This window comes from Rattus norvegicus, chromosome 5 (assembly GCF_021556685.1).
Source record: "Rattus norvegicus strain SHRSP/BbbUtx chromosome 5, alternate assembly SHRSP_T2T, whole genome shotgun sequence".
NCBI lineage: Eukaryota > Metazoa > Chordata > Mammalia > Rodentia > Muridae > Rattus > Rattus norvegicus.
The window spans coordinates 76,018,549-76,044,918 of NC_141538.1; the positions used below are offsets into that span (position 1 = coordinate 76,018,549).

The window sequence follows — 26,370 nt, forward strand, 5'->3', positions numbered from 1 at the left end:
TACTCCCAAACAAGCACAAACACAGCAGACTCCACTGATCAGAGCTGCAGGACGGAAGGATGGAATCTAAAGCATGAGCTCCGAGAACAGAAAGTCCCAGCACAGGCTCCACGCAAGCTCCTCTAAGCTCCAGGCCTGCATCCTGTAGCCAAGGATGGGTGGCCCCGGAGCAGGAAACTCTTGGCAGCCTGCACTGCGTGCTTTGCCTGCTGACAAGAGCACACCCTGGCCTTGGTTATTGCCCTTATAAAACAGCTCGAGGAGAATGCAAGCCAAACGTTTTCAATGTGCTTGGAAGAAGAATGTTAACTATGATTGCGCAGTCGAACAGTACAGTACTGCAACAACACTCAGCGTTGCTCGGGGGAGGGGCCAGAAGATGTGGCTCAGGCTTCCCGTGGCTTCCCTGCCCTGCTCCTTCCTGCCCTCAACAGCAATGCTTCCCCCACCGCTGCCCTGGCAAGGCCCTCCCAGAAGAGTCCAAGCTTTGGGGATTTTATGGCTGTAATTAAGAGTCAGAATCCTTTCCAGCTAGAAGCTAATAATCTCATTTGCATTAATTTGATTTTTTTATTTTTAAAAAGTCTCTTTATTCTAATTAATTCACAAATAAAAAAATAATGGGGATAGTTTTAGGAAGTCACTCAAACATTTGCCGATATCCAAACTTTAGACATCCAAGTGAACCAACGTGAGAGTAGCTATGCTCAAGATATGGAGGGTTTTTTGTTTTGTTTTTTTCTTTTTGTGAAGGGGGGCAGGTTACACATTCACTATTAACTACACATTCTGTTCATATTTACAACTTTTCTTCACGATTTGACAATGAAGTCGTTTGTGATAAAAGAGAAGCAGAAAGTGAAGGCTGTAGAGATCGTCGTGAAGGATGACATTAACATTCACCCTGTAGAAGGAACCTGGTACGGTGCATGCCAAATATCCCCACAGTCACAGTCGTGCTTCGTGGAGTCTTTCCTCATATCTTAATAAATCACCAAATTGGGAAATTGTCACTCACGAGCTGAAGAAAAATAAACACATAGGATATTCCACCAGGAACACACCACTCGGTCTGCATGCTCCTCACTCAGGAATCAGGGCATGTTTATTGTACTAAAATCCACTCAGATAGCGCGCACACACACACACACACACACACACACACACACACACACACACACCATCAGTTTTAGTTCTGGGTTATTTATCTATTCATTTATTTTTAATTGAACATATTTTTAATTTACATATCAAATGTTATTCCCTTTCTCAGTTTCCTGTCCATAATCCTCCTATTCCCCCTAATCCCTCCCCCTCCGCCATAAGGGTGTTCCCCCTATCCAACCCCCCTCACCACCACCACCACCCCCTGACATTCCCCTGCACTGGGGGTCCAACCTTGGCAGAACCAAGGGCTTCTCCTTCCATGGGTGCCCAACAAGGCCATCTTCTGCTACATATGCAGTTGGAGCCCAGGGTCCGTCCATGTATAGTTTTTCGGTAGTGGTTTAGTCCCTGGGAGCTCTGGTTGATTGGCATTGTTGTTTTTATGGGGTTGCAAGCTCCTTCAGCTCTTTCAATCTTTTCTCTAATTCCTCCAATGGGGGTCCTGTTCTCAGTTCAGTGGTTTGCTGCTAGCGTTCACCTCTGTATTTGACATGGTTCTGGGTTATTGATGTGTATTTTTTTCTAATAATTTTAATGAGATTTAAAGAGAGTAATAAAAACATGTATTTGTCCCTCAAAATGAAAAATAAAACACCATGATGAGTTATCAGAAGGATTTCAACCTAAGGAAAAGGACAGGTAATGTTACTGTTTGTTTCTCTGAAACTTTGGACCATAAAATAAAATAAATTAAAAACTAAGGGAACAATAGAAAACTTTTTGATGACTACTTAGATAAGTAAAGAGTAACAGTTGTCAGCACTATTAGGAATCTGGCTGAAGAAATGACCCAACTACTGCTTTTTCTGAGGACTGGGGTTCACTTCCCATAACTCACAGCGTGTAGCTACTTAAATGACACTGAACTGTAGGGGATTCAAGGAGAAGTTCAGAAAATCCAGAGAAATTTTAAGTTCCTGGTTGAGATGACCAGACAAGGATGCTGATCTTCCTAAAATAACATGTAAGTATAAAGGTAACAAAATAGAACTACTTTTTTACATTATGGAAATTGTTTCTCCTGAGAATAATGGAGTGGGCAAATAGCCAAGCCAATGTTTAAAACAATGGGAATGTGGAGGAATTTGCCAAAAAAATTCTATTTCACATTGTGATCACTGATGACATTGTTAGAAAACTGGGTGCTTACACTAGTAGAACCAAACAGAACTTCTAAAGTTAGCCATAAACACCATAGAACTTCACAATAATACTGAAAATAGAAAATTCACTGTGGAGTCTGGAGAGGCATCTTGGCGGTTCAGAGTGCTTGGTGTTCTACAGAGGATCTGAGTTTAGTTCCCAGAGCCCACATCAGTGGCTCACCAACACCTATAACTCCAGCCCTGGGGAACCCAGTGCCACTTCTGATGGTCATGGGCACTGCACGTCTGTGCACAAACCCACACTTTTGCATACATACATACATACATACATACATACATACATACACACACACACAATTAAAAACTAGTATTTTTTAAGCTCAAAGTGGAAAAGGTTCAAAACTGATCAAATGATCTTGGCAAACAATTCTAAAAATTATCAGAGATAAAAATTTTTTTGATCTTCATCTCAGGTATTGACAAATTCAAATTCCATATACTTTATAGATTCATGTGACACCAAACATAATTATTATTGAAAGACTCACATTGCAGTCAATGTCTCAATTACCTTGAAAATAGAGCGTAACTTCTAAATATAAAATAAGTGGGAAATGAAAGATAATGGCTCATTAATCACAAAACCTAGATTATTTTAAAAATACAACATGTGGGCTAGTTTTCTGTTCAATTTGACACAAGGTAGAGTCATATGGGAAGAAGGAATCTCAACTGAGAAAGTATCACCCATAGGCTTGGCCTGTGGGCAAGCCTGTGGGGTATATTTTCTTGCTTGATGATTGATAGGGGAGGGCCCAGCCCATTATGGGTAGTATCACCCCTAGGCTGCAGATGTGGTCTGGACTGCTATAAGGAAGCAGTGTGAGCAAGCGATGGGAATCAAGCCTATAGAAGCACCATCTATGGCCTCTGATTTTTTTATTCCTGCCTCCGAGTTTCTGCCCCGGACAGGGTATGATAGCTCATATATGTGAAACGCATTTGCATCACTTGCATAATTCATAAAAACTCATTAACAGCAACTGAGCTCAATATTAAGATAAAAATGCATCAGCCCATTTTAACCAACTGCTAATGTTCACAGTAGGATTGGTTATTGGTATACATAAAGGACAAATAATGAGAGTCATCGTAGTGATTTTCACAATGCCATATATCTTGTAGGCATACATGCATGTGTGTATGTATGCGAAAACCCTGGAAGTGACCCAAAGAAGTGAGCTCCAGTTCTGAAATTAAGTGTTTGCCTCATAAAAAAATGTGGTAGCTCTTTAGTTTCCTAGAAACCTGCCTCATTAGGTGGATTCCACATAGTTCATGGAGTCAAACAATTTGTGAATTCTTTCTGGAAGGGAATTTGGAAAAATGACTGGAAAATCTTCAAAAATATTCCTGCCAGTAGTATATCTTGGTATTGACCATAAGGAGATGCTAACAAACCCATATAGATTTTACAGTCAAATACTTACATACCACGATTAGCATATTGAAATAAAAAATTGAATATAAAGTTGGGTAACTATAGTTATGGTGGTCAAATACTGCCTCTCCCCCCAGGACATCCAAGTTCTCTGACCTATGAATGAGTACACAGCATTGTGTGATAGTCAGAACTTAGCAGCTATGGTAAAATTATAGATCAATACCACGCAGCTGGGGAAATCATCATATATTATCAGAGTGGGCAAAATGTAACCACACAGGTCCTTATAAAATGTAGGGAAAGGGTCACAGTCTAAGCAGCTGATATAGCAACAGAATTAGGAGAAGTGACAGACACTTAGAGGATGGTTGTGTGGGAGCACAAGCCAAAGGATGTGTGGCAGTTGGACAAGTCACACAGATCGAGCACTTGGTATGGGCGTACATACCAGCAATCCTAGCAATGAGGATGATGATGTGGAAGGACTGCAAGTTCGAAGTCAGCCTGGACTACATAGCAATATCCAGGCCAGCCTGAATGACAGCAAAATCCAACTTCATCAAAGAAAAATGAAATAAAAATGAAGAATGTATCAGAGAGGGGGAAGGAAAGGAGTCACGAAGCCTTGAGGAAGGTTGCAGCCTCTGATATGTACTCGGTACTCCCCATCCCCAGAACTGCCAGATAATTAATTCGCAAATGAATACAATATGCTCCAAACACCCTTAATATCACATTTTTAAAAATAATATTGGGGTATCATTTTCACGGTGAATATTACTTGAAATCATGCTTATAAACTCTGGCACAGAAGTTAAACTGCAGGTTTTAACCATCACCTAGAGTGGGCAGATAATGAAATCCCCAAATGAGGTACAAGAGAGATACAAATTTCTGGGGATAAAAAGTGGTTATAAGTGCTTGTGTGCATGTGTGTGTGTGTGTGCGTGTGCAAGCACACGCATGAGTGTGTGTTCAGGATCATGGTACAACTAAAACCATTGCATATCTGCTGAGGAGAGTTTGAACGAAATGACACAAAGCCCTGGCATATGCCTAATGGAAATACTGAGCTCAACAGCAGGAGCATCTAGGCTATTCCTGCAGTACGCACCCGCGGAGGAGATGCTTGTGGGAGTCAGCAAGCACATCTCTAGGACAGAAGGATGTTTCTCGCAAAGAAAGTACCAAGAAGGAGCGAGGGAGAACCAGTGTAGGGCTTGACCCCTGTCCAGAAAGCCTCCTGGAAGGTAGTGGGTCTCTACCAGAGAGGAGCCAAGGGGTAGCACTAGGTGACAAAGATGAACAAAGAGCTGAGCCCAGTAAACCCACCAAGTCAGGCGGCCCTCAGAGCATTTTCCTAGGAGGGAAGTGTCTTGAAGACTCACAAAAGCCAATGGGAAAGAATACTAATTGGGTGAATCTCTCTGGTCCTGAGTAGAAGCCTGCAGGGTCTGTGTCTGGCTCCTCCCCCAATTCTAACCATGGAGGGTTCAGAAAGGGAAAGTCAGAGAGAAGACTAAACACAGGATGGAAGACAGCCATATCCGGCTGCCTTCTTCAGGCTTTCCATGGCAACCCGCCTAACCAAGGAAGTGGAAAAGGCCATCTGAGATCAAAATCACAGTTCCCATTACGATAAGGAACCGGGAAGGGTAAGTTCTGAATTGAGACCGAATATATTGGGGAAAGGACCTCCCTCTGAGCTCATATCACTTTAGGGGATATTCTGAGAGTCAGGAGTCTGTCCAGTGTTTCACTAAAAGACAGAGAAGAGCTGTATCCCTAATGTACTTTAAAAACACAGAGCGAGAGAGGGAGCGCATTTGCTTTGTGATTGTCTTCTAGTTGCTCTTGGCTAAGATAATAGTGGATTAGGCTTTTTGTCTAAGCAGGAGAACGAAAAGACTTAGTGGGGGAGGGGGGGGAAAGGAGACTGGGTGGGATGGGGGAGGAGCAGGAGAAGGGAAAGGAGGAAAGCAGAGGAAGGCTGAGAGCAAAATAGATAAAAAAAGGAATTGAATCATCAAAACTTGAGTTCTGTTATTTGTAGCTGTACAGCAGCTTTTATTTACTATTATGATCTCTCCGAATACTCTTATGTAACTTACTTTTAAGTCAGACAGCTAAATTTGACATACTTTTACCCCCTTTGTGGAAAAAAAAAACAGTGATTGTCTTATGAGAAAGCACATGGATTTATTAAATAAAAATTTAAAAGAATGCGTGAAAGAGATAAAAATGGCGAAGGGATTTTTCAGTTCAGAGTAACCTTTCTACCTGTAGTTGTTGACTCCTTAGATGACATCCTGCATCCCTGGAGAAAGGACTCACAGTGGGCAGGAAGGAGTTAAACAGTAAACTGCTAGGGGCAAAGAAACAAATAGTAGAGGTGGATTTTTTAACCTTGGTTCATAAAGGCAGAGTGGTACTTGTTAATGAGACTCAGAGAACATCCAAAGAGATTCGAGTGATGAAGACAATGAAGAACAAGTCTTCTCAGCCAGTCGGAGTGTTGGAGGAGCCATTTCCATTAACCTTCTGCAGCCACAGACATCCCTCTAAAGCATTGATGTCAGGCAACATGGGCAGTCATTAACTGCCTCCTGAAGGGCTTTGGGGATGGTGAGATACATTAGGCTTCTCAAAGGCAGAGTCAGTCTTATTGTGGACTTTTCATTTTCTTCCCAAGTCCCCTCCTGCTCCCCAGCCCCCTACACAAGCTTGTGGGCACTTCATTGGTGTGGTTTGGCACCAGATGTCTCCTCATCTCTGCCTTCTTGATTCCATTTCAGACTCCTGGGTGAATCGCCATGCCTGATTCGGTTGATTTCAAAGCCAACTTTAGACGATGTGAGTAATTGAAATCCTGAAACCCAAACTCTCGATGAAATACTTTTGAGTCCTGTACTGAGAGAAAACTTGAACACTGAATTGGACAAGGGAGGGCGAACCATAGCCAAATGAAAGGGCTAGCATCTTAGGTACTGCAGTCAGTTAAACATAGCAAGCTGAAAGGCAGCAACGTTAATCTTGTATCTAAGCCAGGGAGAAAATAAACAGGCAAACACAAGCTCTCTGACTCAATGTGTGATTCACCTAGGTGTGGTGGGGGTCAGCTCAGGTTGGTGGGGGTCAGCGCACTCAGTGAGAAAATCCCAACCAGGTGATGGACCAAATGCCTTCTAAGGCTGTGGAAGAAACGAACATTTGAAGGCTCCATAGTGTCTTTAAATACAAGTAAATTAAAGGTCTTTGGGAAGACCCAGAATAGTTTGTGTAGGGTTCTGTGGTTTCCTAGTGCCTGTACCCTTTAATTCTGCAAAAAGCATGTGCTGAAAACTTAGCAGAGATTCTTTCCTATTAGGCATCTGGCTCTTGTGGGATCTGAGAGCTCCTTCCACACAACCAGCACATCCACAAGAAGAATACACACATGCTTATCCACACAGACACACCTGCCCAGAGACCGGCAGCTTTACTCCAGCCATGCATCGGAACACCGGCGCATGCGTCCATGCTGGCATTAGACACATTTGCCACACATTTCACATTGCATGAAAATCAGCAGGGAAGAATGGGAATGTAACACTAAGTATAAAAGCCAAGAACTTTATAAAGGGGCTAAAAATGTGATTTGAGGAAAAACCTGATTGGAGTCTTAAGTGTTTCCCCATGCATTAGTTCAATTAATTTTTGAAATAATTAGCACAGTGGCCTTTGTCAAAACTACAAAAATCCAAACATGTGCACTGTAAGGCTATCTTTCTAGAAACACAACTAATATATGTGCGTTAGAATAGGTTCAGAGGGATAAGAAGGGCTTTCCGTATCCATTAACATCTAGATTATCTATTAAGTAGTCACCGCTTTCTGGCCCCTCTAACAAAAGTATACAAGTCATGGAGGAAGTTCATTATCTCCAGTGGCTAGGAAAGAGCCAAGTAGAAAATCTTAACATAGCTTTCAACCATTTTCTTTGGGGCAGTCAGTGTCTGATGCACGGTCAGGACATTGGAAGGCATTTGCTCAATATCCCAAGTGGCTGTTTCTGTGGACACTGGTTCAGATGCAGACTTTGCTCCTGGAGGTCCCGTCCATGTGCCTGCCCTCTCCCTACTCCAAGATTTGCATCTGTGGGAAAGAGAGAGAGAGAGAGAGAGAGAGAGAGAGAGAGAGAGAGAGAGAGAGAGAGAGAGAGAGAGAGAGATTGCTGTATCCCTCCCTAGCTGCCAAAAGAGGAAACAGAAGTGAGTCATTCTGGAAATGAGAGGTTTCACAGGCATGCTGGAACAAGTCTGAAAACTCAGAGAGTGCATTGTCCTTGCAACGACTGCATTTAACCCCTGCACAGAACAATTCCCAAGCCAGCTTACAAAGTGCATCCATTGCAAACCTAGACTTAACTCTAAAGACAGTAAAATTTTATAAATCTAGGACCAACATTTAGCTTTCTCCTCTTCATCAATGAATATAAGCTTCTCTTTGTCTGAGTTTACAAAACTTCAGAGCAACCCTGGACAGGAGGAACCTTCTGTTTTTGGATAATGTTGTTATTCTGTGAAGCACACAGGTGGTGGGAGGATTCTGCCTGGGCTTTGGGTTCCAGGGATTTCCCCCAACCCACACTCTCAAAGAGGCCAATGCACTGCGCACACACACACACACACACACACACACACACACACACACACGCCCAAGTCTTTCCCATGCACTTACCTGGAACATTATCAAACACTACTGACTCACTGCTCAGCCAGGCCACATATACTTCCTATCACCATGAGATCTTTATTTCAGATGCTCAACTGTCATGGGCTTTCAACACAGCCAACAAAGCCGAAGCTTGACTGCAATCTACCATATCTATGTTAGGTCATATTTTCATTCCTGAGATCTAGCCTTGTAGCTACACATTTTGGCTAAACATCTTTGACTGGCATGTTCTTCAGGCACTGTAACATCAGCATGTTAAAGAACTGAAGCTGTATGCCTCCATTCCCTACCTTAATTTTTATAGTCTACAAAGCAAGATTCAGCTGACAATGAGACAAGCAGCCCTTTCCTCTCCTCTCTCTTATTTTTTCTTTTTGTCATTGAAGGCCATATGGTCTTTGTCACAACTAGCCAACCCTACTATTAAGAGGTAAAAGAAGAATAGACAATATGTCAATGAATGTGTATGGCTGCATTCCAATAAAACTTTATTTACAAAAATACACAGATTAGATTCATCCTGTGGGCTGTGAACCAACTATTCCTACTCTAGCTAGAAACTCCTGAGTCATTGCAGACTCATACCATAATCATCACACCCTCCAACTCCCTAAGTTTTAGAAGCTTTTACTTCTTACATACATCTCAAGAATCTTTCTTTCTATTCTGCCATCCTTCCCTTTATCTCAATGCTATCAACTTGTGATATTACTTTTGTATTTATTGAGCAAATACAACTGTACTCAGAGAGCCAAAAGAAAGCATACCACATAGCTGTGTCCTGTGGTCTCCTTTGCTTTTTTCTTTCATTAACCCAGCACATTCTTGTAGGTACAGTTTATAAAGCACATGTACTGTACTGCTGAGGCATCGGTTAGGAAAAGGAAATGCATAGTCCTTCTCCACACAGCTTCTGTAGCAGAAAAGACATAGTATTTTAAAACCTATAAACATCACAGTCCCCAAAAGTGAGTTGGTTTTTTCTACTTACAAAGAAGAACTCCTATGTTGAAGGGGTCTATGACACCCCACTCTTCTCTGAAGTACTACTGGCAGTTCTTAGTTGCTGAAGCAGCCAGGGTCATTTTCTTATAGTAGTGTAGTCACTGGTTGGTGCCCATGCTCACTAAGAAGCTCTCTCCAATTCAATGCCCATGGTTCTCTAGGGAGTCCAAATTAAACTCAGTGGATAGACAAAAAAGACGTGAAAGTAAAAGGGGAACATGTTGCAAAGGAGAAGGGAGTCAAGCAGGAGCAGAACATAATTAGAAAGGGCGATGGTGGTGAATATTACCCACATACATTATATACACTGTGAGATCATCAAAGAACGAACTATGCAGCTTTCAAGGTTACTCCAAAAATTTAAAACAAATTAACAAAATATGCCAAAGTGAAATTACATACATTCATATATAGTATATTTGAATGTAAGAAAGTTGTTTTAATAATATGTGCTAAGACAAAATCATCTTACCTATAAGAAATATCATACTTGCTGTAATTGCTTCTGAGACATGTATTTAGGGATTTGAGCAATTCTTACTTTACCTTTCGAAATTTCTGAGCATTCTAAATATTGATAACTTTGTATTAAGAAAAAGGTTAAGTTATTTAAGCTTGTACATAAAGGATCAGGATACCATACTAATTCTGAAATGTATTCCTATTGTGTCAATTATGATGGCCATAAAAAGGAAGAGAGGAAAAGAGCCTCCTTTTTTAATTAAAGGGACCAGAGTGTACATTTGTAGCTAAGTGCACAGGGTGCTTTGACACATAAAATCATATCATGTTAGGAAGAAACTGGGTCTTTTGAGTCTAAAGAAGTTAAAACCTTTCACTAAAATATAAAATTAAAGGAAATATAATTTAAAGGACATTTGTGTCCTTATATTTGACAGATAATACATAATATACTTGTAAATATTCTGTATTACCATAAGCATGATACAAACAGACTGTACATAGCATATGTAAATACATGTGTATATATATATACACATATGTATATATAGCTAGAATATGCTCTGGTACATTCAATACTTATTATTATTCTATTTTGTTTTCTTTCTTTGTTATACAGGCAAAACATTGCCTTTATGTCAAGTACCCAAGAATAAAAGTTGTGGAAGAGACTCAGTTCAAGGATGGCTCTCCCTGATAAAGCTGAGAGCAGCCTTCCTGGGCGGATGTGAGACACAGACATGAGAGGCTAGCTACACGGCCTCCTGGCATGATTCCATCATGAGTCTATCAGCACTGACAGGAGTTGGCTTTGCCTTCCTCCCAAGGCCTGATTCTCTAAGAGTCTATGATGAATTTATAGAAACAGCTATGACAGAAGTGACAGTGGGGTGAAAGTGTGGCTCATTCTTTTATTTAAACAGCAGTGGACCACAATCTGTTGCCAACAGAGAGGAAGGATTTGAAAACACTGTGAACTGCAAACTGCTTGCCCTGGGATGTAGGACTGAGCACTTGACCCCCATCATGACATTTTACAGCAGCACAAAAGCCACTCTAAGGTTGGCCTGTATTTCCCAGTATCCACTACATCACCAGTGAAGTAGGTTAGTCAACTGAATGGGCTCTGGAGCTATCCTGAATTCAGATCCTTTCTCCAAAATCTACTTGCTTTGAGTAAGTTATGACAAGTGATGAATTATATTCTTCAGTTTGTACTGAGTCTTCCCAGTGGGAGACTCATCTATCTTCTTCATGTCAGAATGGCCAGAAATTTGCTTTGGGCAGTGAATTTCAGAGGAAGTAGTTAGCACACTTTTTAATTTGTTTATCAAAGTTCCATTTGTTCTACTTAAAGTAGTTATGTATCTACCAAGTCAAAGCAAGTCCAGAAATAAGGACAGCCTTTTCAATATGGGTTCCAGAAAAAAGAACCAATACAAATTCAATGCAATTCTCATCAAAATTCTAATTCATTTTTTACAGACTTTGAAAGAATAATTTGCACCTTCATATGGAAAAATAAAAAAATCCCAGGACATCTAAAACAATCCTGTACAATAAAAAAAAACTTCTGGAGGTATTACCTACCATCTCTGATTTCAATCTTTAGTACAGATCAATGGTAATAAAAAAACATATGGTACTGTCATAAAAACAGGCAGGTTGATCAATGGGGTAGAATCAAAGACCCAGAAATAAACTCGCACACATCCATGGATACTTGCTTTTTGACAAAAAGACCAAATCATATGATGGAAAAGGGAGTGCATCTTCAACAAATGGTGCTGGTCTAACTGGCTTTCTGCATGTAGAAGAATGCAAATACATCCATATTTATCACCAAACACAAAACTCAAATCCAAATAGATCAAGGACCTCAATATAAAACTGGTTATGCTAAATCTAATAAAAGAGAAAGTGGAATATAGCCTTGAACACACTGGTACAGGAGACAACTTCCTGAATAGAATACCAACAGCTCAGCCACTAAGCTCAACGATGATAAAAGGAATCTCAAGAAACTGAAAAGGTTTTGTAAGGCAAAGGACACCATCAGTAGGACAAAATGGCAGTCTACAGAACTCATAAAATTAAAAACCATAAAACCTAATAACCCCGTTAAAAATGGGGTACAGAGTGAAACAGAGATTTCTCACATAGGAATTTCTAATGACAGAGAAGTACTTAAAGAAATGTTCAATGCCCTTAGTCATCAGGGAAATGCAAATCAAAACGACTCTAAGAGTCCACCTTACACCTATCAGAATGGCTAAGATCAAAAACTCTGGTGACAGCAGATGCTGGCAGAAGATGTGGAGTAAGCACACTCCTCCATTGCTGGTGGAGTCCAAACTTGTACAACCACTTTCGAAATAAATTTGGAGGGTTTCTCAGAAAATGGAAGACTAGTTCTTCCTCAAGATATAGTTATACTGTATATACCCCAAAGATGCTCCAACATCCCACAAGGACACTTGCTCCACTATGCTTATAACAATTTCATTAGTAATAGCCAGAGTTTGGGGAGTCTTGTAAAAGAGTGGGGGGAAAGATTAAAGGGGCAAGGGAGATTAAGGATACCACAGGAAGACCTACAGAGTCAACTAACCTGGGCCCATGAGGTCTCACAGAGACTGAAGCATAAAACAAACATGCTTAGGCTGGATCTATACCTCCTACAAATATGTAGCAGATATGCTGCTTGGTCATCATGTGGGTCCCCTAACAATTGAAGCAGGAACTGTTTCTGAGTCTGTTGCCTACCTTTGCATCCCTTTCCTCTAGCTGGGCTGCCTTGTTTGGCTTCAGTGGGAAAAGATACACTTAGTCCTGCTACAACTTGATGTGCCAGGGTGGGTGGCTACCTATGGTGCTTTCCCTGTGCTGAGGAGAAAAGGGTGTGTGAGAGAGGGTTGAACTGGGAAGAGAAGGGGAGGGGTGCTGTGATCGGTGACTACTGAATGGATGGATGGATGGATGGATGGATGGATGAATGGATGGATGGTTAGATGAATAGAATCCCAACACAACAATTAAAAAAGAATCAACCTTCACCTGTGCTACATCACACAAGAGGGAGATGAAGCTTTATTATAATGAGTCAGACATACTTGGGCTTGTTTGTTTCTTCAGCATAGCTTATCCTATATTGTTTTATACATTGATTACAAAGCAGTGTTTGGTTTATGTCCTTGCAATATAAGGATAAGGAGAAAAGATGTTTTAGAAAACTGTTAGAGTTTGGCCCAAGGTTAGTCTTAGTAACTGAACTAGGCAGAAATGATGAAATCAATGCTCACAATTGCTCAATACACATGTTTTGATTATTTACTGACACAAGAGAAACCCTTATCAATAACAAGGAACAACACACAAAGCGGTTCCAACCAGCTCCCACAAAATATATCTAATCCCTAAAATAACATGCAAAGCAGAGAGGCACTCCACATGCTGGGAGTAAGGAAACTGAGGTATCAATGCCCGCCAGCACCCGGCATGCTTCAGTTTCTATGTCTTTACCGACGAGTGTTACACTAGATGAATTTTGATGCTTTGGCAATTTGTACATCAACGTCATTCTAGTGGAATACATTTCAGCTTCACAAATGATACATTCAAAGAATGAAACAGTAGAAGGCTGCCTGGGAGTGAATTTATTTATTCTATTCCAGCAGTGGGAAAATTTGAATTCCAGGTGTCCAAGCAAAGTTCTGGAACCCAGAAGGAGCCCTTCTATAGAATACCCAGGAGATGTCCTTCTCTCCCGGGCTCCCAGGCCTGGCAGGGGATGGCAGGCAACCATCCAGGCCTTTGAATTCCAGCTTGGTCCACAATCTGTGGCTAAGTCTTCTGGGAACTCTGAATGACATGTTTGACAAACATATTCCACTCATTCATGTCCCCAGAGCACTGGTGTCTGGGTAACAGTCCAACACCTGCCACAGAGGACAGATCGAGCTGAAAAGACCCCTGACGTCCCTAATTTTATTCCTGACTTCATAGGCAGCCCCTGAGAGGCTACACAATAGCTGGCTGGTGGTTTGGAGCCACACGTCCTCCCAATTAGAGGATTCCTCTTTTTAAGAATTTCGATTTAAAAGAAATAAACACAGCACATTGCCAAGTTTATAGTGAAAAAATGGCTCAGGAAAAAAAAACAGTAGTTACATTAGCATAGATTAATAATGACTTAGGAAAACAGCTTGGAAAATCTACCAACAACAGAAAATAATCCATCTATTAGAACAAACTCCAGGATTATTTTCAGGAGATATTTCTTTAAGAGGTTAAGGATTAGGTGGAAGCAATTAAATTTATCATCTTTCACCATAGGAGAAAAAGATAGAGACAACTTTCAAACAAGTCCAATAAATTGTGGGTAGTTCCTCTGCTGAATTAAAACATGACACACCCATAGAAGAATGCCTATTATGAAAATATGTAGAAGACAATTTATTAAAATCCCAAATGTCCCCTTCCTTAGGTGAATTATTTCTCTCATGATAACACCATCAAATATTGAAAAATAATTTTATAGGAGAAAACTTCTGACAGGAGGTCACATTTCCCTACTCTTACATTCAGATTTTGTTTTATCTTTATTTTTTCTCACCCTCAAGCCTACATTATATATTCTGCCTGGAGGTAAAAGAATATTTAGCTTAATGTATAGAATCTTATAGACCTTTTGGAATTTTTAATGTGTGTGGTGTTTTAGGATGAGATCAGGCACCAATGTCTATGAATTTATTTATTCTTCAGTGCAGTTTGAGTAGTTTGCCAAGGCCAAGTGAATATTCTTTGCAGAGTATGGAGCACTAGTTTTCCCTTTTAATTTTTGCTACTGAAGTTAACACACGCACAAGAAGCCTGGGCAATATCTGACAAGCAGAGAGAGAGAGAACAGGAAAAGACAAAGTGGGCCATATTATCCTGGAGTCTCCACTATGATGGCCATTGTGTCCCAATGCAATGCCACAGCCCCAAGACCATGACATTCTCCCAGGCCATTCTTTCGCCTCGCTCAAGCTAGTGACTGTCTAATCAATTCAAGGTCCTCTCTTTCTGCTGTCTGCCATATCCCACATCCTGCCACATCCCAGTCTGAAGCTATGGTTCCTGTCTCACTGGCAGAAAGGCTGCTAGAAACTCCTTTCTGTTTGGTTAACGGAAACACGTTTATTTTGAAATGATTTTAATTTAGAATTAGAAAACCTCTTAGAAGGAAGAAAGGGGCATTAGAAATACAAAGTATGCAGACAAATTTATGATTCATGGGCTTCTCCTAGGTTTGTTTTCCACAAGTTTCCATGATGAGAAAGTGCTGTCATCCACAATACCATTATCAATAGGGTGTGGATCAGTTTGACCAAAAAATAAATAAAAATAAAAGCCAATTGATCTCACAGCAACAAATCCTATTTTGTGGCCAAAGAAATCTTCTAGAATTCTTTTCAATTGGGTTTGTGACTCTTTAGCCAGCTGAATCAACTCCTTCATGAACTGTTGACTTGTCTCTATTAACTAAAGACCTGATGGTTAGAAGGACTGCAGTTTGAGAAGGCAGAAACGCATGGCAACCTCACTTTTGTCCTTGAAGGAAGGTGTCCCTACTGGGAGCTTGCAAGCATCAGGAAAACAACATCTCAGGTCTACACAAATGAGGAGGCTGTGATCTGCTGTGGGTGGGGAGCAGGTGTGAAGACCTTAGTTTTGTCCATGGTTCGGTTCGAAAACTTGGCGAAAGTCACTGATGGTCTCTGCGCCTTGGTTTCCTCCTTCATCGAAGGATGATAAGGAATCTCCTTTCAGCCAAGTTGTCAACTGAATGAGTGAGCTAACTTCTGCAAAGTAACTGACACATAGCAGACAGTAAATTCTATTATTATCATCTCAAGTGTTTCACTCAGCAAACAAAGCCATTGCAATCTGCCTCTTAATGTGAGAACTGGCTCAGGGGATGAAAAAAGTTGTCAGTCACAACATCAATCCATTTGCATTTTTCTCCCTCAGCTTCCAGTGACTTAACTCTTAATGTAACGTTAGAGCAAATCTGCAAAACACAGTGTTTAACAGCAGCGGAAGGCAATGGTCAGACACTGCAGTAGTGTCCAGCTGTGGCTTTTTATTTTTTGATGAGGTCTTACTTTGTAGTCCTGGGTACTGGATAGAGATCCCCTCTTCCCTGCCTTCCAAGTGCTGAGATTAAAGGTGTGCCATTTGCCCAGTCCCTACGTGCAAGTATTGCTTGTCTGTTTTTCCAACCTCATCAAATTTTATCCAGTATTCAAACCTACTTCTTCAGGCTTTCATGAGTTCTGGAGATTTCTCTTTTTCCTTTAATTCACTAAAAACTGTTACTTACAACCAAGAAGTCTGGTTGGAATGCCATTTTTCTTTCTTTTGGTGGGGCCATTTCTAATGTTCTGTGTCTTCACTCTTTGTTGATTCATATTTTTATTATACTGCTCTCTCTCTCTCTCTCTCTCTCTTGCTCTCTCTTTCTCCCTCTCTCTCTCTCTCTCTCTCTCTCTCTCTCTCTGTGTGTGTGTGTGTGTGTGTGTTTGAAATATACACCTATGTATAACATTTTTAGCATTTTTATTCTCATTGGTACTTGTTTCTGAAGACCAAACATTCAGGACCATGCATAGGGAGGGTTGGAGGAGTCAAACAAAATGATGTAAATTTCAGGGTAGGCAAGATATTGGTAATGGTATTTGCTGCCAAGCCTGACTTGGGCTTGACCCCGGGGACCCATAGGGTGGACGGAGAGAACTGACTCCTGCAAGTTGTCTTCTGACCTCTATAACATGTGCAGTACCATGTGCCCCCCCCCACACACATATACACTTAAATAAATACAATGTAGTAGAAAAATTTCAATGATGGATTTTGTATATTGGTGTCTAACAATGTTTGGGCTTTCTAAAGACCTAATAAACTGCCCCTGTGTCTCATCACTGACTGGCCTTGCTGTGTTTTGCCCTGTTCATATGCTTATGATTCCTAATTTATACTTGTACACATCATGCCTAATGTACACCAGTGTTTATTTTCCACATTAGGACTAATGCCAAGTTCTTCTAGGGCATTTGATACATAACTTTATCATCCGCTTGTAGAAACAGCTCTTGCAGGTTTGGGGATGGTTCTGTTTAATATTTTTTTTCCAAATTCAACTGTCATGTGGTACACACTGAGTAGGGTCAACCTGCCAGAAATGAACTGCAAACTTTCCTGATAAATATACAAAAATCCACAATTTAAACTCTCTGAGTGGCATGGAGATCCAGGCAGAACTTTCTAGCAATGCCTGTTTAACACACAGAGATTCTTGTTTCTGAGTTTTGTCCCCTGCTCTATCACTTGGGAGTTGTCGTCCACCCACTCCAAGTGTAAAGGACTATGTGATATGCGATTCTATACTGCCTCTTAACTCTGGCCCCAGTGAGTAGATAAGGTTTCTTTTTTATATAAATAATTATTTTATTTATTTGCATCCCCAAATGTTGCCCACCTCCCAGTATCCCCTCCCAGAATTCTTTAGCCTCTTACCCTCTCCCTCCCCTCACCAGTAATTTCCCTTCTCTGGGGCATCAAATCCTCTCATTAGGCTCATCCTCTCCCACTGTGGTCCAACAAGGCAGTCAGTCCTCTGCTACATATGTGGTAGAGCCTCAGACCAGCCCATGTATGCTCTTTGGTTGGTGGCTTAGCCTCTGGGAACTCCCCAGGGTCCAGGTTTATTGAAACTGTTGGTCTTCATGTTGGATTGCCATCCCCTTCAGTTTCTTTAATCTTTCCCCTAACTCTTCCTTAGGTTTCCCAGACCTCAGTCAATGGTTGGATGTGATATCTGCATCTGTCTCAGTCAGTTGCCAGGAGAGCCTTGCAGAGGACAGCCATGCTAGGCTCCTGTCTGCAAGCACAAAATGGCATCAGTAATAATGTCAATGCTCTACTATGTTCATAGCAACTTTATTAGTAATAGCCAGAAACTGGAAACAACACAGATGTCTCTCAATTAAAAAATAAGGTTCATTATACAATGGAATACTATTCAGCTATTAAAAATGAAGACATAATGAATTTTGCAGACAAGTGAATGGAACTAGAAAATATCACCCTGAGTGAGGTAACCCAGACCCAAAAGGACATATATGGTATGTTCTCACTGATAAGTGGATATTAGCCAAAAAATACAGAATAACCATGATACACCCCACAGATCATAAGAAGTTAAACAAGAAGGAAGGCTCAAGTAAGGATGCTTCAGTTCCACTTAGAAGGGGGAAGAAGATAATCATAGGAGACAGAAGGAAGGAGGGAGGGAGAGAGGGAGGGAGGGAGGGAGGGAGGAAGGGAGGGAGGGAGGTACCTGGGTGGGAGAGAGAAAGCAGAGGGGAAAGGGGGTGCAGGATCAAATATGGGAGGAGACAGGAGAGAAGTCCAAAGGGCCAGGAGAATTAATGGAAATATGTGGTACCCTGGAATGAGCAGTGTGGGGTAGAGGGTCGGGAAAACTCTAGAAAATCCCAGAGACCTGGGATGTGAGAGGCTCCAGGACTCAATGGGGATGACCTTAGCCAAAAAGCACAACAGTGGGAACATTGAAGCTGAAGTGCCCAGCTGCAGTAGTTAGACAGGGCTCCCAGTGGAGAGATGGGAACAGCAACCCATCTTCAAATATTTTGACCCAAAATTGTTCATGTCTAAAAAACATACAGGGACAAAAGTAGACCTAGACGGAATGGCTATTCAGAAAATGCCCTGGCTTGGTATTCATCCCATTGGAAGGCACTAAACCCTGACACTATTACTGATGCTATGCTGTGCTTGCAGTCAGGAGCATAGCATGGCTGTCCTCTGAGAGGCTATACCAAGGTTTCTTTAAATAGTCTCCCGTTTTATGGGTGGGGGGAGAGGGAAGGAGAGAAGGGGAGGGAACATTTGCATCTTCTTGCAAGTGAAAGTATACCTGTGAGAGAGCCAAAAGGCAGATTTATCTGGAGACCCAAGTCTCCAGTTTTACTCAGGCCTTTTAGGTGAGATGCAGTTCCCATTAACTAACCTGGCTTGCTGTGTCAGCTAACTGACTCACTATGCTAGAACAGCTCATCCAAAGTCTAGATCGAGGAACAAAAAGGAGGAAGCCAGTGTAAGCCACATGCACACATGCAGCATTCCTAGAATTAGTATTTTGCTGTACCCATCTTTGCTTCAGCTGATTCCAAACAGGATGCACATGTATATGTGTGCATACGTGTCCTGGGCAGAGGTTTAAAAGAGGTACGGTACTCTGATTATGTTGGCAACATACCAAACTGACCAAACAACAATAAATGGACACAAGCACCTCCCTTTCTTGTCGAAAGTTTCACTGTCTTTTACCACCACTTGGGGAATAAGTGAGTTTCTATCATGTGATAAGCACACATTGTGTGACCTTCACACCACACCTACAGTATAGCTATTTCTGAGGCTGACAGGAGAGTGATCCCTCAGAACAGGAAACAAACATGAAAACTAAGAGAAAGATTAGGCCAAGAGAGAACAGCCATATAAAGAAGAACCCTACCTATAACATCAAGGCTGTGACATGTGGCACAGCCTAAGATTTACCCTCAGAATTATGAGACTTCACAAATGTTACTTAGGAGCCAGTCAGTGTGAGGGAGAAGTCAAATATCATTCTCAGTGTCGTCAATTCCAAGTGGCCTCCACTCCACATACAGTGGTGTGCTGCATAAAAATTCTTCTGAGGATGGTTCTAAAGTCCAGGCTCATGTTTTTATGATAACATTTCTTATGATCTGTAACAGTACCACCTATTAACAGTATAGCTACAGAAATAAAACCTTCCTACAAGGAGCCACTCTCTCAACAGTCACTTCAGATATGACAATGCGAAACTTCATGTGCATCTCCAAATTCCAAGAAAGAACATAGTTCTGTATTCTCTTTGAATTGGCTTAAACATGACTCAGAGCTGTCATCCAACCAGGCTTTCAAGATGACCATTCTCAGAAGTGAAAGGGTGTGCTCTCTCCTCCAGACCATGTTAAGATCCAGATGCCTCCCTGGGTGCTTCCCAGGGAGGTGGGCACTCAGATATCCCATCCTTCACAGTCAGCATGAGCATGGTCACCAAACCAGAAGAAGCCAAATTCCAGCTGTTTGCATGCCATCCTTGGGAACACAGAACACTCTACTTCAGCACCTGGAATCGCACAGTCCTTTCTCCTCATTCTTTACTTCCTTTCTTCCCCTTGCTGGTTCTCTTCCTTCCTCAAGCAGTCTCCACTTCTGCTTTCATGACGTGTATTCCAATACCCTCTCTCTTTCTGTCCTCCTTCATTTCCTCAAACTCCCCTCCCTCACAGTCTCCTTTCCACTTTCATTTCATTTAAACATTTATTTAAATCTAGATTCTACAGATGCGGTCAAAAGTTAAATCCACACATGGTATTTGTCTGTTTCTGACTTGTTTTGCTTAACATAATGATCCCCAGTTCTACCAAGCTTTTTCCACAAATGTCATAATTTTCTTTTTCTGTATATCCGAGCATTTTGTGTGTGTGTGTGTGTGTGTGTGTGTGTGTGTGTGTGTGTGTGTGTGTGTGTGTGTGTTTATCACATTTTCTTTATCACTGCATCTGTTGATGGGAATCTAAGCTGCTTCCACAGCTTGGCTGCTGGATACGGTGAAGCACTAAGTATAGATTGGCAAGTATCTCTGTTGTGCTGAGAGTCTTTTAGGTTTGTACCTAAGCATGGTAAACTGGATCATAGGGTAGTTTTATTCATTGTTTTGACAGAAACTTCCTTACTATACCTTCTGTGTAGCATGTAGCCAAATTCTCTCGGGTTTGGTCATTTCCCCAGGGAACAGAACCCTAATCTGAGCTCATCAGTGGTCTCGCCGTCCTCTTATTCTCGGGAGGGTTGCAGCTACTACTGACCCCCATTTTCCATCTTTTCCCCCCACTGAAGACTTCTGCCAAGCCTTTGCTGAGGCTTCAGCAAAAGTCAAAACAACAACCCAAAGACTAGTGATCCACTAGTCACTGCCATTTATCAGTAAAAGATGTGCTAAGGCATGAAATCAATTAGAACACCTGTCTGTCGATTAGGGAATGAGGGAAACTGTTAAGGACAAGATCACGCCCATAGCAATCATGTCATGGGGGCCCTGGTGGGACATGGCAGGACAAGATGACAGTGGTCTTGCTAAAGCAAAATGCTCTTCCTGGATGAAGAGAAAAGAGATGCTCTCAGCCATTAGACTGAGACTCCAAAGACTTGATACCTTTTCTCTTTTTTAAAAAAGTAGAGATTAAGCTGAACCTCCGAAGGACAGCCTTCACAGCCACTGACCTGGAGGAAGGAAAGCAAAGAATTGTGTGTGAGAGTCCAATGTGAGGCAAGAGACTCCTCTGGTCTTGACAGGGCTCCAGGAAAACTTCTTAGACCAGATGGCTCTAAAGTCCAATATTTTTGGTGAGGATTCTGCCAGCTGATACCTGTGTCTTCTGAACTAGCTGCAATTGGCATCTGGACAAAAGGGTAGGTTGAAATGGTCCCTCTGCAAAAATGGGAAGCCAAGAAATACTCAAGAGTTCAGTTAAGGAACCAAACCTAAGCTGGGTGTGGTATTGGGACACACCTGTGAATCCAGAACTTGGAATGTAGATTCAAGAGCACTAAGAGTTGACGGTCATCCTTGGCTAATTATTTAGAGGCTAGCCTGGACTACCCGAAACCTCTCAAAAAGCCAAAGTGAATTAACTTATGAAGTCATAAAAACAAAAACAAAATGCAAATATAAATTTGGAATAAGGAGAAAACAAATCACTTACCAAAAGCACCAAACTGGGTCCTGCCAGAGTGGGTTGTCTTAGAACATTGCCTGTCTTTCTGACCAAAGGAGCAGATTGTCACTTCAGATACTGTTCAGGCTGTCGGTACAGAGTACATCCTTTAAATTTTGAGCCCCTAGGTTTAATACTCAGAGCCTCAAACTGGGAGCAATGATACCTTCCTAGAACCCCAGAATTTGGGAGATAGAAGGAGGATAAATGTGTTCAAAGTCATCCTTGACTACTCAGTGAGTTCTAGGCCAGCTATGTTGCACATGAAGCTCTCTCAAATAATACTATTCTGTGTATAACTTATCAGGATGAAGGACTGTAAATATACTGATACTTGAAAGAATACATGTTTACTTAGAAACATAAAGGACTCACTTTCATTAATGTGCATCTTACATTCATTGTCTCATGAGATCCTTAAAATGCATCTGCAAAGCAGGCATTCTCTCTCCTTTATAAATAAGATGGGTGAGTCACATTAAGGCTACCTTCAGCAAATGACAGAGTGTTGAAGGGACATCACTATCCTTCCTCCCAACCAAGTGGTCAGATTGAACACCGTGTCTGGGGATCTGAAGCTTATTTTGATGTCTGCATTCAGGTGTGCTGGTGAGAAGCAATCTGTTATCCTGATTTGTAGTTACCCAATATAGAAATGTCCTCATTATAGCCAACGTCCTGGGAACCACGTGGACCAAGTACCAATCATCAAATCAAAACAGGAGCTTATTATGCCTCTCCCAAGGAAGGAGAGAGTGTGATTATATGGCTGCCTATTTAGTCCTCAAACCCCATTCTGAAAATTGTATTTGAAATTGGCTTGCAGAGTACTTTTAGAAAAACCCCAAAGTGCCGCAGCCTTCTCTGAGGTTTCCAGTAGGGTACAGACAGGCATCAGGACACAAAAGGTCCATGCGCAGCCTTCTCACTGGCAGAGCTTGTGCTAAGCAGTCCATTCATGGTCTGCTGAAGGAGCGGTGACTCACGATGTAATTGCATTATTTCAACTGCGGGAACCACAGGGACACAAGGTTTCAGAATAGAAAAGGCCTAGAGACTAACAGAGGAGGGGGAAAAGAGAGGGAGAGGGAGAAGGAGAAGGAGGAGAGAGGGACTGGAGGGGCAGGGGAGTTTTAAGGGGAGAGGGAGACAAACACAGAGAAACAGAGACACAGACACACGCACACACACAGACACAGAGACAAACAGAGAAACACACACGGAGAGAATCAGAGAAAGGCAGAGAGACAGAGAGTTCTTTGAAACAGATAAACTCTGGTTGATATTCAATCAAGGATACCCAGGAAGTTAGGTAACCTCTGGGAAAGGTGTCAGTCACATCTCACCCAGGGGCTTATAGCATCTTCATGTTATTTCATACCATTTTGGAGATGGGAGCTACTGAAGACTGGGAAAACTTTTCTTTCACTCATCCATTTGTTCATTCATTCATCCGTTTGTTCCTTCGTTCATTCATGCATTTGTTAATCCTATGGGTCCAGAGAACTAGTTTGTACTAACTTCTAGGAAAACAGGGGTTGTAAGGAATAATGCTGGTGAGGAATAGCATACTTTTTACCCTGAGCACCCAATAGAGGCCATTTAATAACTGTCGAGTGAGACAGTGCTCTTGCAAAATGTAGTACAACATTTATAAGTGAACATTGTTTTACTGTCATCATGGGGTTGTATTAATAGCAGTTAAACGAATGAGGCAAAATATTTGTGCTGTTGTTTGTGGTTCCTGGAGTGTGGTACTTTCAAAAAAGGTACTAAAATGAAAGATGCTTGGTGAGTAGTGGGTAGGAGTTGTGCATCTTTACCAGATGGGAAAAAGAAATATAAGCAGAAGGAATGCAATGGATGCAGACAAGAGAACTGTGTGCTTGGGTGGTCGCCAGCATCCATGTGACACAGGATCCCAGCATGCATTCGTGTGTGTGTGTGTGTGTTGTGTGTGCGTGAGTGTGCCTGTGCCTGTACGTGTATATGTGCGTGTCATGTGAAGACCAGACCTAAACTGGAGGTATTAATAGGACATCTTTATAGAAAGGACAGCCAGTGCAGCATGGCAGCGTCCTACACAAATTATGTCTAAGAATGTGGCTTTGGAACAAATGTAGGTGATTCAGCAGAATCCTCTAGCATCTTGAGGAGCCAAGCTCAGCCTTCTCCCAGTATTGCTGGGTGGGCCTACTGTCTCCTGCACGAGGACCACCCACCTGGTGGTATGGCACACATCTGACTTTCATGAGAATGTGTGCATAAGTCCCACGGCCTGGGTAAAGCTTTTTTTTTTTCCTTAAAAAATGCTGGAAGGCAAAGTCGTTCTCCAATGACTTTACTCATATTTTGGGGCATTTTCTCCATTTGATTTGCAGTTTTAAAACAGAGTGGTCACAGAATTACTTCTTTGATGCTTCTCTGAAGGAAAAAAGTCACCCTTGACACTGTTTTCTCAGACTGTGTCTTTTGCCTTACAAAAGCTTTTCAGTTTCACGAGGTTCCATTTATTAATGGTTGACTTTTGCCTGAGCTATTGGTGTTCTATTCAGGAAGTTGCCTCCCGGACCAATGCATGAAGACATGTTCTTTTTCCTGGGTCTTCATTTAGATTTCATTGATCAACTTGATAGATAACTTTATTGATATTTCAATGCCCAGTTTAAATACCAACAGACATTTCAATCAGTAAATGGATCATGGCCTGATACCTCACTAGCCCAAGAGCAGAAGGCAGCCATTTTCATAGGAGCCTCATGTTGAAGCCCCACCCTATCAGCCACCCTGCGTCCATCTGCTTCAGACTCTACACAAGTTAATCTTCTCACCACAGACCCATTATAACACGGGCCCTGAACACCATGTACACTGACTGGAACTGAGCCAAAGGTAGAAAGTCCTGAAATGCAAGGAATGAGTGGAATGGAAGGGGTTGGGATTGAATAAAATACAACAGATCACAGCAACGCCAGCCACCATTTGTCTAGTGCCACTGATGCTATCACTGCTTGGGGGATTACTTCTGTAGCTGTTAACTCATGGATTAGCAGCAACACAGAAGATCCCAAGAGAGGATGGGGAAAGAGGACAAATCACTGCCAGGAGCAGCACCTTTAGCTCTCATCACAACCTCCTTCTAGCACACCTACATCCGCCCATGTCTCTGCCCTGTGATGCTTGCCCATTGTTTCTCAACCGTTTACAGTTTGGCCTAGTGCTTTTATTTCTGTGTCTATTTATTATCAGAATTCACAAGGAAGGGAGACTTCATCCACTCAAGGAACATTTATTCTTTTAGAAGAGCTTCAAATACTTCTCCAAGCAACTGTATGAGAATTCTTCAACAAGCACCCATCACCTGAAAAGACATCTCAGAAGCAAGAAGATGCTATTGCAGATGTTAAAAATCACCAGCCAAAAAGTATATTTTAGGGTTTTAAACAGAAGGCTCTTGTGCTGACAGAGCATCCATCCTAAAGGGGAGTCTGGAGTGATACAGAGAGAATTGTAATTGTGGGAATTATTTAGCACCCATTCTGTATTAGCTTATAATTTTTAGAGCTTGGGGCACAACAGTCAATGTGCTTCCCAGGGTTTCTGCCCTAAGGAACCCAAGAAAAGAGCAAGGTGCTATTGAAGAGGCTAGGGCAGTTAGCAGCAAAAAGCCACTCTAACTTAAGACCCTGGGACAAAGGAGGAAAGCCATCGCCAAGGTTAGATGCAGTCTCAGCAGATGTCATTACCATGACTGCGGCTCAGAAACATTTGACTTAATGAGGAAAGAAGCTGTGACTTTCCTTTAATGAAATTTAATTAAAATCAGGGCAACTTCAATGGCTTCATTATGTAAATTTACCCAGTTTAAGGTAAGAATTCAGCTAACTCAGTTGCTTTCTTCTGCTACTTAGTCTCCTTCTTCTAGTGGTGTGATCTAAGATCCAGTAAGAAAGATGCATTTGTATTTGCTGCTGTTCTTGTAGCTGCAACAAAATGCCTGGTAAAAGCAACTTATCAAAGAAAAGGTTTAATTAGCTCAGGATGCACAGATACAGCCAGCCCATAGTGTCGAGAAAGTCATGGCAGTGGGGCTTGAGACAGCTAGTCAAGTTATGTCTGCAGGCAGGGAGCAGGGAGAGATGAAGGCTGCCTCTCAGCTCCATTTCCACATGTCTACTCAGTCGGGGACCCCAGCTCACAGAATGCTGCCAGAAATACTTGAGAAGACTCCTCCTGCTCATTCAACCCAATCTAGAAAGTGTCTCCTAGGCATATCCAGATGTTTGTTTCCTGAGTGATTCTAGATCACTTGAAGGTAAAATTCAGTGTTAAACATTGCAGGTGGAAATGGGCTAGCATGTTAGCACTGGTATGAGACTAAGTGTGAGCAACAGCCAAGCTTTGTCCCTTTCCACCACCTGCCTGTTTTCATGGTGCAAACCCACTCCCATCATGGCCGAGTTCTTTCTGAGTCTCCTCTTCATTCTGTTTCCCAGATCCACAAACTCCATTTCCAAATTCTCGCCCTTTTGAAGATGTGGAAAATAGCCAATTTCTTCTTTTAAAAAAATATAATGTATTTATTTATTCATTT

At 41.8% G+C, this 26,370-nt stretch overlaps 1 long non-coding RNA gene across 2 annotated transcripts; it reads left to right on the plus strand.

Annotated features, from left to right (window-relative positions):
- The first annotated feature begins 5,191 nt into the window (after window positions 1-5,191).
- On the plus strand, window positions 5,192-26,370 carry LOC102553326 (uncharacterized). 2 transcript variants are annotated; one of them, XR_015620235.1, is made up of 3 exons: window positions 5,192-5,372; window positions 6,513-6,570; window positions 25,026-26,370. It is a non-coding gene; the product is annotated as an uncharacterized LOC102553326 (long non-coding RNA). The 2 variants fall into 2 exon arrangements; XR_015620234.1 differs by lacking the exon at window positions 25,026-26,370 and adding an exon at window positions 10,520-11,483.